Source organism: Pelophylax lessonae (assembly GCF_965119305.1).
Source record: "Pelophylax lessonae genome assembly, chromosome: 6".
Taxonomy (NCBI): Eukaryota; Metazoa; Chordata; class Amphibia; order Anura; family Ranidae; genus Pelophylax; species Pelophylax lessonae.
In genome coordinates, this window is record NC_138773.1 from 167173134 (window position 1) to 167185955 (window position 12822).

The window sequence follows — 12822 nt, forward strand, 5'->3', positions numbered from 1 at the left end:
ATTCTCCCCTGCTGGTCAGCTGCACTGCCCCCCTGCTGAACTGTTTAGGATATATTTACTTTGCATGCAGCCAGTGACGTCACTGGCACATGCGCTCTGAAGGAACGGCCGATCATGCCGTTCCTTCAGAGCCCTGTGCCGTGACGTCATCACGGCTCCAGCCAATCAGATGGCTGGATGCCGCAAACCCGGAAGAAGGGCGACCGAACATGTCACCAGTGAGAGAAGTGAGCGGGACGCACTGCAGGGCTTCATTCTAAGGTAAGTATTTCATAATGAGCTAGTATGTGTTTGAGCCGGTTCACATAGGAGCGACCCGACTTCCCGGGGCGACCTGTGAAGTCGCGGTGCACAGCTCGCACCACGACCTCGGAGCGGCATGCACGGACTTCATATCAATGCTCCAGGTCGCCCCAAAGTAGTACAGGACCCTTTTTGACTTGTGTCGCTCCTATTAGAACGGGTCCTGTGCTACTCTATGGCAGGCGACCCACGGCGACTTGTCAGGCGACCAGGTCGCCTGACAAGTTGCCCCAGTGTGAACGGGGTCTTAGTCTTTCAGGTGTTTATTTATTTTTTTAATTCTGAGGTTTACAACCTCTTTAAGATGGCATTGGGTGTTCTCTCAGATTAGCAAACCTGGTCGCGGTGCTGACTGAACGTCACTTCCATTACCTAATCTGAGGGGTTGCCTATTCTGCCGGAATACTGGCTATCTCTGTGTACTCAAAAACACCTTCCCCAGTTATGGAGCACACAGGGAGATGTTATATAGTCCTAACAGTCCCTTTCCTAGGGTGACAACACTGCTCAGTACGGTTGTCACCCTAGAACAGGAAGTGTGCTAATGGCAGGTGAAAAAAGAGAAAGTGTGACTAAAGAAAAGTGGTGCAGCCACTTCCTCTTCAGAGCGGATAGCTGCAATATTCTTCTTGTGTTTCCATATACTTCTAGCTTGTGTTATGGTTAGGTGTGGGCTATATCCTGGTTATCTCCAGGCAGCAGTACATCCACATGTATGGCATGCCATGATAGTGCTGTGTGGTATCCTCTCACAGAGGACTGAGAGCAGGCCCTGGATATCGGGGTCCCCTCAGAGGAGACACGGGGTGAGCTCAGGAAGTGTGAGGAGATGAGTTCGTGCCCAGCCCTCTGCCGCTCGTCTACACGTCTGACTGGTTAGGCCGCTGTAACAATGTGACATTTAAGGCTGCTGGTGGCCCCGCCCGGGGAGCAGGGAAGAAGGAGAAGTGCAGGCTGCCTCCCTCTGCTGATAGGTGGATCTGGAGGGTGTCCCTCTTCCCAGACTTTTGTGGAGTGTGGAAAGTGCCTGGAATTCAGACGCTATGCTTCTCTATTAGAAATAATTCCTACCATTGGGAACCATAGAGATCGGCGGATGGTGCCCAGCCTGGGCTGACGACTGGCCCGGCCTGCCCGGCTCGGAAGTTTGGAGGATGAGAGCGGCGCTGTAATTGGTAAGGAAGTTTCACTTTGACAAGTTGTGAGAGAACATGGAGATCGGTGTGTGTGGATGGGGGGACACTGGCAGGCGTGTGTAGACGTGTCTGAGAGGAGAGGAGAAGAGGAGAACTCCTCTACAAGTGTCTGTGATCTCATCCGACAAACCTTCCGACACTACAACACCAGCCGACCATGTCCTGCCTTGTTTACAGCTGGACGATACACAGGAGAGATCTGAGGATAATGAGATCATATGGATAGACTGCAAGCTCTTTTGCCACACTGGGCACAGGGGAGTCCTGGTGATCATTGAGATCACCCCCATAAGATCCATCTTGAAAGACTGCAAGCTCTTCTGTCACACTGGGCACAGGAGAGCTCTGAGGATAGTGAGACCATCTCCATAACATCTATATGGATAGACTGCAAGCTCTTTTGCCACACTGGGCACAGAGGGGGTCCTGGTGATCATTGAGATCACCCCCATAAGATCCATCTTGAAAGACTGCAAGCTCTTCTGTCACACTGGGCACAGGAGGGATCTGAGGATAGTGAGATCAAGCCCCATAAGATCCATCTTGATAGACTGTAAGCTCTTCTGTCACATTGGGCACAGGAGGGATCTGAGGATAGTGAGATCAACCCCCATAAGATCCATCTTGATAGACTGTAAGCTCTTCTGCCACACTGGGCACAGGAGGGATCTGGAGATTATTGAGATCACCCCCATAAGATCCATGCTGATAGACTGCAAGCTCTTCTGCCACACTGGGCACAGAGGGGGTCCTGGTGATCATTGAGATCACCCCCATAAGATCCATCTTGAAAGACTGCAAGCTCTTCTGTCACACTGGCCACAGGAGAGCTCTGAGGATAGTGAGACCATCTCCATAACATCTATATGGATAGACTGCAAGCTCTTTTGCCACACTGGGCACAGGGGGGTCCTGGTGATCATTGAGATCACCCCCGTAAGATCCATCTTGAAAGACTGCAAGCTCTTCTGTCACACTGGGCACAGGAGGGATCTGAGGATAGTGAGATCAACCCCCATAAGATCCATCTTGATAGACTGTAAGCTCTTCTGCCACACTGGGCACAGGAGGGATCTGGAGATTATTGAGATCATCCCCATAAGATCCATGCTGATAGACTGCAAGCTCTTCTGCCACACTGGGCACAGAGGGGGTCCTGGTGATCATTGAGATCACCCCCATAAGATCCATCTTGAAAGACTGCAAGCTCTTCTGTCACACTGGCCACAGGAGAGCTCTGAGGATAGTGAGACCATCTCCATAACATCTATATGGATAGACTGCAAGCTCTTTTGCCACACTGGGCACAGGGGGGTCCTGGTGATCATTGAGATCACCCCCATAAGATCCATCTTGAAAGACTGCAAGCTCTTCTGTCACACTGGGCACAGGAGGGATCTGAGGATAGTGAGATCAACCCCCATAAGATCCATCTTGATAGACTGTAAGCTCTTCTGCCGCACCAGGCACAGGAGGGATCTGGAGATTATTGAGATCACCCCCATAAGATCCATGCTGATAGACTGCAAGCTCTTCTGCCTCACTGGGCACAGGAGGGATCTGGGGATCATTGGGATCATACCCCATAAGATCCATACTAATAGACTGCAAGCTCTTTTGCCACACTGGCCACAGGAGGGATCTGAGGATAGTGAGATCAACCCCCATAAAATCCATACTAATAGACTGCAAGCTCTTCAGCCACAATGGGCACAGGAGGGATCTGGGAATTATTTGGATCATACCCTATAAGATCCATACTGATATACTGCAAGCTCTATTGCCACACTGGGCACAGGAGGGATCTGGGGATCACTGGCACCCTCCCCATAAAATCCATGCTGATAGACTGCAAGCTCTTCTGCCACACTGGGCACAGGGGGGATCTGAGGATACTGAGATCAACCCCCGTAAGATCCATCTTGATAGACTGCAAGCTCTTCTGCCACACTGGGCACAGGAGGGATCTGGGCATCATTGAGATCATCCCCCATAAGATCCATACTGATAGACTGCAAGCTCTTCTGCCACACTGGGCATAGGGGGGATCTGGGGATCAATGAGATCACCCCCATAAGAATCATACTGATATACTGTAAGCTCTCCTACCAAATAGGGCAGCGGAGGGATCTGGAGATCGGTGAGATCATCACCATAAGATCCATGCTGATAGCTCTTCTATGACACTGGGCATGGGAGGGATCTGAGGTTCAGTGAGATCATCCCCCAAGTCTCTTGTGACAAAAGATCCATACTTTCCTGGTACTGATAGATTGCAAGCTCTTCTGCCAAGGCACAAAAGGAATCTGGTATTCCGTGAGATTTACCCATTTTCTTTGACCAAAGATCCATACTCCTTGTACTGATAGATATACCTAATTTGACACTGGAGAAAGCTATGGTTTATTGGGACCATCCCTTTACATACTTTAACCAAAGAGCCATACTTTTCCTGGTACTAAAAGACTACAAGCTCTTCTATCACAATGGGCAGAGGAGAGATTTGGGGTTTGGTGAGATCACTCCAACCCTCCAGGATTGTAAACTCTCTTAGTCCCTATATGACATATTTCCGTATATATTTATAGTCTGTAATCTAAAACTGGGCATAGATGGACCACAATTTGGCTGGTTTATTAAGGACCGGGTAAATTTCGATCCATGTGTGGTCACTCTCACTCTACATAAGTCGATCGGTAGAATAACTTCTGTCGGATGAGAATGAGAAAATATTTGCCGCTTAGTGGCTGCAGCCAGTCGTCTGAAGCTGTTTCTTATTAGTGAGAGTCAGAATACACCATCCACCTTCATTGTATAAATGGAGATTTTTTTTTTTCAGCCCTTTGGATTAAAAAAAAAAAAAAAAATCCATCTATGACTAGCTATACACTCTGAGCTCTTTCATCTTCTGTATATGTTTCCGGTATAAAGTGATAAACTGCAAGCTCTTGCAATTCCTGTATACCTATTGTATGAATACAAGCTCTTCCACCACATGTATCTCAAACATCTAGTATTACATAGTTACATAGTAGTTGAGGTTGAATTAAGACAATAGTCCATCCAGTTCAACCTGTGTAGGTGTGTGTGGCCATAATCATCTCTCATACCCCTGAATGTTCTGATCCTTGAGATGTACGTCCAAGAGTTTTTTGAAATTAGCCATACTTCTCGCAGAAACTACCTCTTGTGGTAGAGAATTCCAAAATCTTGTTGCCCTAACAGTATAGAACCTCCTGCGTTGCCTGAGGTTAAAACTCTTCTCCTCTAATCGCATTGTATGCCCTCGAGTCCTCATGCAATCCTTGCGACTGAATAGCTTTTTTTCTATGCTGAGATCACCATTGAGGTATTCGTAATTTGCTATCATGTCCCCTCTCAGGCGTCTCTTCTCCAGGGAGAATAAATTAAGCGATTGTAGACGCTCTTCATAATTAAGGTCCTCCAATCCCCTAATTAGTTTAGTTGCCCTTCTCTGGACTCTCTCCAGCTCCAACACATCCCTCCTGAGGACTGGCGACCAGAACTGGACAGAATACTCCAGATGCGGTCAGACCAGAGTTTTATAAAGTGGAAGGATTATAGTCTTATCTCTGGAATACATCCTTTTTTTTATGCATGCTAATATTCTGCTGGCTTTGGCAGATGCCGCTTGACATTGCATGCTATTGCCTTGTCTATCCTCTACCAAGACTCCCAGATCTTTCTCCATTCTTGATTCCCCCAAAGGTACCCCCCCTAAAGTGTATTGTGCTTTTATGTTTTTAGTACCCAAGTGCAAAACCGTACACTTCTCCACATTAAACCTCATTTGCCATGTCGTTGCCCACTCCGTTATTTTGTTCAGGTCATTCTGTAGGATATCTGCTTCATGCTGTGCAGTTATTGCCCTGCCCAATTTTGTGTCATCTGCAAAAACTGATATAGAACTAATGATCCCGTCCTCAATGCTGTTTATGAATAAATTGAACAAGGTTGGTCCCATGACTAAGCCTTGGTGGACCCCACTTACCACCCCAGACCAGTCTGAATATGCGCTATTTATTACCACCCTTTGGACACGCCCCTTTAACTAGTTCCTTATCCAAGAGCAAACCTTGTGGTCGATGCCTGCAGACCTTATTTTATAAATTAAGCGCTTGTGGGGAACTGTATCAAACGCCTTGGTGAAATCCAGGTACACCACATACACTGGTCTCCCCCTATCTAGCTCACAGCTCACCTCCTCATAGAATGTTAACAGATTGGTTTAACAAGAACGCCTATTCTTAGACCCGTGCTGATTACTGCAGATGATGTTGTTGTCTTTAGCAAACTCTACAATATAGTCCCTTCTCATCCCCTCCCGAAGTTTACATACTATCGATGTCAGGCTGACCGGCCTATAATTTCCTGGGACATGCCTCTGCCCTTTTTTGAATATCGGTATCACGTTAGCTTTCCTCCAATCCCCTGGTACATCTCCTGTCATAATACTGTCAGCAAAGATGAGGAACAGTGGTCTAGATATAGTTTTACTAAGTTCTTTGAGTACTCTCGGATGTATGCCATCCGGGCCTGGTGATTTATTTGTGTTAATTTTATCCAGCCTTTCCCTGATTTCACCCTCTGTTAGCCATAGCGGCAAGTCCTGTGTATTACTACTAACCATGCAGTCGTGGTCAGTGTACCCCTCCTTTTCCTGTGTAAAGACTGACGAGAAAAAAGCGTTCAGCACGGTTGCCTTTTCAGTGTCCTCTGTAACCATCCTCCCATCATCGTTAATTATGTGTGCAATATGCTCTGCCCTAGTTTTTTTGCTGTTGATATACAGTGCCCTGCGAAAGTATTCGGCCCCCTTGAATTTTGTGACCTTTTGCCACATTTCAGGCTTCAAACATAAAGATATAAAACTGTAATTTTTTGTGAAGAATCAACAACGAGTGGGACACAATCATGAAGTGGAACGAAATTTATTGGATATTTCAAACTTTGTTAACAAATAAAAAACTGAAAAATTGGGTGTGCAAAATTATTCAGCCCCTTTACTTTCAGTGCAGCAAACTCTCTCTAGAAGTTCAGTGAGGATCTCTGAATGATCCAGTGTTGACCTAAATGACTAATGATGATAAATAGAATCCACCTGTGTGTAATCAAGTCTCCGTATAAATGCACCTGCACTGTGATAGTCTCAGAGGTCCGTTTTAAAGCACAGAGAACATCATGAAGAACAAGGAACACACCAGGCAGGTCCAAGATACTGTTGTGGAGAAGTTTAAAGCCGGATTTTGATACAAAAAGATTTACCAAGCTTTAAACATCCCAAGGAGCACTGTGCAAGCGATAATATTGAAATGGAAGGAGTATCAGACCACTGCAAATCTACGAAGACCTGGCCGTCCCTCTAAACTTTCAGCTCATACAAGGAGAAGACTGATCAGAGATGCAGCCAAGAGGCCCATGATCACTCTGGATGAACTGCAGAGATCTACAGCTGAGGTGGGAGACTCTGTCCATAGGACAATAATCAGCCGTATACTGCACAAATCTGGCCTTTATGGAAGAGTGGCAAGAAGAAAGCCGTTTCTTAAAGATATCCATAAAAAGTGTTGTTTAAAGTTTGCCACAAGCCACCTGGGAGACACACCAAACATGTGGAAGAAGTTGCTCTGGTCAGATGAAACCAAAATCGAACTTTTTGGCAACAATGCAAAATGTTATGTTTGGCGTAAAAGCAACACAGCTCATCACCCTGAACACACCATCCCCACTGTCAAACATGGTGTTGGCAGCATCATGGTTTGGGCCTGCTTTTCTTCAGCAGGGACAGGGAAGATGGTTAAAATTGATGGGAAGATGGATGGAGCCAAATACAGGACCATTCTGGAAGAAAACCTGATGGAGTCCTCAAAAGACCTGAGACTGGGACGGAGATTTGTCTTCCAACAAGACAATGATCCAAAACATAAAGCAAAATCTACAATGGAATGGTTCACAAATAAACATATCCAGGTGTTAGAATGGCCAAGTCAAAGTCCAGACCTGAATCCAATCGAGAATCTGTGGAAAGAACTGAAAACTGCTGTTCACAAACGCTCTCCATCCAACCTCACTGAGCTCAAGCTGTTTTGCAAGGAGGATTGGGCAAAAATTTCGATGTGCAGTCTCTCGATGTGCAAAACTTGTAGAGACATACCCCAAGCGACTTACAGCTGTAATCGCAGCAAAAGGTGGCGCTACAAAGTATTAACGTAAGGGGGCTGAATAATTTTGCACGCCCAATTTTTCAGTTTTTTATTTGTTAAAAAAGTTTGAAATACCCAATAAATTTCGTTCCACTTCATGATTGTGTCCCACTTGTTGTTGAATCTTCACAAAACCTTACAGTTTTTATATCTTTTTGTTCGAAGCCTGAAATGTGGCAAAAGGTCGAAAAGTTCAAGGGGGACTTTCGCAAGGCACTGTATTTAAAGAATTTCTTTGGGTTCTTTTTACTATCCTCCGCTATTTGTCTCTCAAAGTTGATTTTAGCCATTTTGATTTTCTATATACTTTTCTTATTTGCCTACTTATATTGCTGGAAAGCCAATACTGTGCCCTCTGATTTATATCTCTTGAAGGCCATTTTTCTTCCCTTAATACGTTTTTTTAACATTACCGTTTAGCCAGCCAGGATTGGCTTTGTCTCTTCTAAATTTATTTCCCATAGGAATGTACTGCGAGATGCACTTGTTTAATATGTTCCTAAAGCATTCCCATTTTTCCTCCGTGGTCAGTGTTCCTAGGGTTTGGTCCCAGTTTACTCTTTCCATCATTGAGCACAATTTGGGAATGTTTGCCCTTCTGAAGTTTAGGGTTCTTATGTTCCCCTCTTGCCTTGTTATATTGTTATTTACGCTAAATGTGATCATCCGGTGATCGCTAAAGCCCAGGTTGTCCTGGACTCCTACCTCCGAGATTAGATCCGGGTCATTAGTGATTAATAGATCCAGCACTGCATTTTCTCTAGTAGGAGAATCCACCAACTGAGACATGTAGTTGTCCTGTAAGGTTTCCATGAAGAGACGGGCCTTCTGTGAGTGTGTAGTCCCCTCTTCCCAGTCAATGTCGGGATAATTGAAGTCCCCTAATATGATGACTGATCCCAGCTTTGCCACTTTACCCAACAGTGATATAAATTCCAGCTCAACCTCCTCCCTTTGGTTGGGTGGCCTATAACAAACCCCCACAATTACTTTTCCCTTTACTTCTTCCCTATGGAGTTCTACCTTCACGGATTCTAACTCCGTACTCATCCCTTCCATAATATCACTCCTCTCTATCACCATTACATTATTCTGGACATAGAGACATACCCCTCCCCCTCTTTTTCCTACCCTGTCCTTCTGGTACCCAGAATACCCTTGGATATTGGCCAGCCAGTCATGTGAGGGGTCGAACCAAGTTTCTGTTATTCCCACAAGGTCTATGTCCTCCTCATGTACCAACATTTCCAACTCACCCATTTTATCATCTAGGCTCCTGGCATTTGCATATACCCCTTTTAGTTTTGTGGAAGTGGAAGCATTATATTCTTATTTTCTTAATGACTACATGTTTATGTATTGCTAATAGAGTGTAAGTTCCTCTCCTATCCCACTATAAAGCTAGCCATATACAACTCTCATGCAGTCTATTTGGTTAGGCTGAACAAGAGAAAATCTATCAATTCCCCCAACCCAGCAGCCTAAATACAGTGGAGCTGCCAAACAGAGTGTTGTTTGCCCATTCATTTTTAACCCTTAATCAGTTGATTTTTAGGGTATATGTACATGGGTGGTCCGGTACACCTCCTGGGTTGGGGGCAGGGCACTATGCTAGCAATGGGGGGTGTGCTGCCAGCGACTGGATGATTGGCTGTGTGGGAGGGGGGTTTTACCTGGTGGGGGGCTCTTGCCAGGGCCCCCGTCGTGCCTGTCCTGAGGCCTAGGGATCCCTCCTTGTGCCGCACAGGGCCGCCAAATTTCTTGTAGCCTTTGTGCTGCAATGCACGGCAGCCATGTTTGTGTAGTCTGGCGGCAATTTTGGGGTGGTTTGCCATAGAAAGCAGTGGCAGCCATGACAGTGGGGCCCTATGGGTGGCAATTTCGATGGTGGGAGCCCCTCCTCACCCCCTGGTGCTGACTCCTGGATCCTTTCCTTTCCTGATCGCCGTACATGCAGTGCAGATTCTCCTGGTGGCTGCGGTGCTGGGTTTCTGCGGGGTGGTGAATCTGGTGGGGTCCTCTCCCTCTCTGCTGAGGATTGATTGGGGCTCTGGAACTGGCAACCAGGTGTGCTGCCAGAGCAGTGGGGGTGTCCCTTAGTACTGTTTTACACTTTTTTGTGGGGTCCCCCTGGTGACTCATGGAGTCTTTAAGAGCACATCGCCCCACCTGATCCCCTCTCTGAGGCCGCAGGATGTGGGTCACCCTGCATGGGTCTGCGACCACGTGCCCTGAATCCTCAGATAGTGAGGAGGATTCCTCCACTTCTGCAACCGTGCACAAAAAGTCGCTGAGAGACGCACTGATTGTATCTGTGTGTGAGACCTTAAAGATGGAGGACACAGCTGCAGCTGTGACGGAGGCACAGGTCCCCTTTGGAACTCACAAGCCATCCAGAGTGGCAAAGATGTGACCTTTCCCCTCCTATTTTGACAGAATTGTCACTACAGAGCAGGGACAACCAGAGCGTCCCCTTGGGGTTGCTATGTGCTTTTTTAGGCGATACCCCTATAAGGAGTCCCTTCTTAAGCAGTAGACTGTTCCACCGGTGGTGGACCCTCCGGTCTCCAGATTAAACAAGGCAACCATGATTCTGGTTAAGGAGTCCCCGGCCTTTAAGGACTCGGCTGACAGGAAGGCAGGGGCTGTGGCCCGCAATATGTACACCTTGGCTGGTTCGGCACTGAGGCAGATATTCACTATTGCCCTGGTGTCTCAGACTCTGACCTAGTGGGCTAAGCTTTTATGCCATGACCTGGAGGAGAACAGCTTGACAGGAATTCTGCTCAGGGGGTCTGAACCCTGGAATAGTCCAGACTACCGATCAATATCCTGGAGCTCCGAGCGATCAGTCTGCGCCTGGAACATTAGACGGATCATCTCTAAGGATGTCCAGTGCACATTCAATCAGACAATGCCACAGCCGTGGCTTATGTCAATCACCTAGGGGCACAAGAAGTGTCCTGGCGGCTCTGGAGGTAGCCAGCATTCTCAGATGGGTAGAACGTTTGTTCCAGCCCTTTCAGCTGTACACATTCCCATAGTGGAAAACTGGCAGGCGGATTACCTCAGTCGGCAGGCGTTGGACCAGGGGGAATGGTCTCTTCATCCGGAGGTGTTTCATCAGTTGTGTCTACGGTGGGGAACCCCGAAGTGGATCAGTTGGCGTCTCGGCTCAACAGAAAGGTGCAGAGGTTTGTGGCACGGTCACGGGATCCTCTGGCGGATGCCACAGACACACTGGTGGCCCTGTGGGGTCAGTATCATCTTTTTTTTACGCCTTCCCTCCTCTCAAGCTTCTGCCAAGACTTCTACGCAAGGTCGCGGCAGAAAGGATTCCGGTCATCTTAGTGGCCCGGACTGGCCTCGCTGGGCTTGGTACGTTGATCTGGTGCGGCTGATCGCCGACGTTCCTTGGAAGCTTTCTCTCAGGGAGGATCTGCTGTCCCAAAAGCCAATCTTCCACCCTGCTTTACAGTCACTGGCTTTGACCACTTGGCTGTTGAAAGCCAGGCACAGAAGGATAGGGGTTGGTCTAAATCTGCGATTCCAATGCTGTTAAAAGCTAGGAAATCTACTTCTAGGAAGATCTACCATCGTACGTGGAAGACGTACATCGCGTGGTGTGAGTCCCTTGGGGTTCATCCTCACTCCTTCTTGGGGGCTCTGATTTTGACCTTCCTTCACGGGGGGTTGAACAGAAATTGGCCTTGAGTACCATCAGAGGCCATGTGTCGGCTTTGGCGGTCTTCTTTCAATGACCCTTTGCCACACTTTCCCTGGAGGTGCGGTCTCAGTTGCCGCCTGGGGACCTCAGTTTGGTGCTTTCAGTCCTCCAGACGTTTACCTTTGAGATTCTTCAGGAGATTCCCTTGTTTACGCTGTCTCAGCAGGTGGGAATGAAGACATTGCGTTGACTATCGCCGTTATCCTGTCGTTCACCTTACTTGGTGGTTCACAGAGAAAAGGTGGTTCTTTGCCCATGTCCGTCATTCCTTACAAAGGTTGTCTCTGATTTCCATTTGAATGAAGACATTGTGTTGCCTTCCCTGTGTCCCAGGCCAAAACCTCTTAAGGAAATTGCCTCGCATGCCTTGGATGTGGTTCGGGCAATTGGCGTGTACCTGGCAACTATGGAGTCTTTTAGGAAGTCAGACTCACTATTTGTGACTAACAAAGAAACCGCGCTTGCAAAAAACAATATACAATAACAATCATATAATATAATATCTCAAGTGCATAAATTAGTGTTAAAAAATATATAATAAATATATGAAAAACATTTCTTTTTAACTATTGCAAAAATCCACTAGTGCTTGAAAAAATACATAAATTGTGCAATTCTCTGGAAAGTGCAAATAGTGCTAACAAAAGTCCATACAACGTGCAATGTGGTTAATACATTTATAAAAAGTGCTTGAAGTGCTGCAAAAAGTGCTGGGGTGCTTCAAAAAACAAACAGCCAGTGCAGGGTGTTTCACTCCCCTCCTGTGTCCCCACTCGCCAGAAGTTATGGACCCTCAGCTATTTCAGTATGAGGGTCAAATGGGCTTCAAGCGAATACAAAAAATGCAAGAGATCCCCTTTATGCTGGTACTCTGTCACTGTGACCCTTTTATGATGAATCTTTGGACAGCTGAAGTCAATCAACAGTAGAGGGTGAAGCAGTACAATCTTAAATGCAAACTCCATCCAAAACTGGGTTTGTTTTTAAGAGACTGTCCGAAAAAAACCCCACTTCTCTCTGATGTCTCCTCTCGGCAGCCAACAAGTCTTTATAGAGGCATAGTTTCCACACCTTACATTGATAAAGACCAACAAGCCGGCTGTAATCAAGGCATCACACCAAATGGCTCATTGTGCCAAACAATGTTACATGCTACAGAACTTCTGACTGTCACAAACTTCTCTATGATCATCAATATGTGTCAACTGGAGCCCGGGAGGCTGGCAAATGTCAGGTTGACTTAATTTCTAAACCCAAATGCTGGATTATTTTTCCACCTCCATCCCCTGCTAGCAGAGCCCCAAGCAGCAGCAGACCCCCGGCTGTCGAGTGTGCAGGGTGTGTTGGGTGAAGTTGTTATTGCTTTATCCTT

The 12822-nt window shown here is 46.8% G+C and overlaps 1 protein-coding gene across 1 annotated transcript in view; it reads left to right on the forward strand.

The window, feature by feature from the left end:
- Nucleotides 1-1213: 1213 nt before the first annotated feature.
- The window catches only part of RHBDF1 (rhomboid 5 homolog 1), a 219202-nt gene continuing 207593 nt past the window's right edge, over nucleotides 1214-12822 (forward strand). The window contains exon 1 of the mRNA XM_082260219.1: nucleotides 1214-1478. The gene's annotated coding sequence lies outside the window, so the exon portion shown is untranslated. The remainder of the gene's footprint in view (nucleotides 1479-12822) is intronic.